At 39.3% G+C, this 1,014-nt stretch overlaps 1 long non-coding RNA gene across 1 annotated transcript; it reads right to left on the reverse strand.

Moving 5' to 3' along the window:
• LOC119912818 lies at positions 1–801 on the reverse strand. Its single transcript, XR_005446269.1, has 2 exons — positions 459–801; positions 1–341 (listed from the first exon to the last, which is right to left on the reverse strand). It is a non-coding gene; the product is annotated as an uncharacterized LOC119912818 (long non-coding RNA).
• Between the last annotated feature and the right edge of the window lie 213 nt (positions 802–1,014).

The following is a 1,014-nucleotide window of genomic DNA, read 5'->3' on the forward strand; positions in this document are numbered from 1 at the left end:
TGATTATGACCAAAGCTTAAATCTTTAATAACAGCCAAACAAGAGTTTAAGAGACAAAAACTAGGAAACAGCTGACAGCATCATTTTCTCAACCTGCTTCTTTATGAGTGATCTAAACATGTAATGATAGAAAAGACTTTTACTGTCTGAGTGTCTTTTTGGAAAAGTCTAAATGTCTCTGTCAACCTGTGCTGGTTTTACCGCTCACCACATCAACGTGTAACTGGTCGTTAAGTCCTGATGTCCAGTCAGCTGGATCCACTGGAGCAGCAGAAACTGGAGAGACAGGTGTGCTGGTACCACGATGGTACTGCTCTCCACTTCAGTAGCCACAGGTAGACCTATGAGGAAGATTAACACATAAAATAAGTCATTTCAGTAAGTTGACATGTTCATACACTGAGTGTTGCTAGAGGTGAATAATTGTTTAGTTATTGTTGATGTAGGCCTAAACTTACCAGCACTGTCAGCTTCCTGGATGAAACCAGTGATGGAGGTAGAGGTGGAGGCTGATGGACCTGCTGTGAAATAAGAAGAATAAATAAACTGACTGAATTGAAATGACTTGTGCTCTTAGCTTAAATCTGGAGGATCTTATATCTTATTTAGATAAGATGTCTTTTCAACACTGGCAGCTTTGGAGGAGGCTCCATGATGCTGCTCCAGAATCAGTCCTTAAAAACAGCGACTACACACTCCCTAGCTGACAGATTTGATTTATAATCAAAGGACAGGGCCTCTCTATAGGTTTAACTCAAACACATAACCTACCAGCAGTGTCAGCTTGTTGGGTGACAAACAAACAACAACAACGACTGAAAACACAAAACCACTTACAACCACAACAACAACCAATGATGCTTCAACAAACTTCAAGGTAGTAACTCATCTTTCTCTAGAGTCTCTCTGTCTTCCTGTCAGCCTCTTTCTCTCCACATACTGAACTAAAACAAACTTTTTATTGATTTTATATGTTGATTTTTAAGTTATAAAGCCAGTCATCAAAGTATAAAT

This window comes from Micropterus salmoides, unplaced genomic scaffold (genome assembly GCF_014851395.1).
Source record: "Micropterus salmoides isolate LMB-PRFRI ecotype aquatic unplaced genomic scaffold, ASM1485139v1 Ms_hic_scaffold_2, whole genome shotgun sequence".
Lineage (NCBI taxonomy): Eukaryota > Metazoa > Chordata > Actinopteri > Centrarchiformes > Centrarchidae > Micropterus > Micropterus salmoides.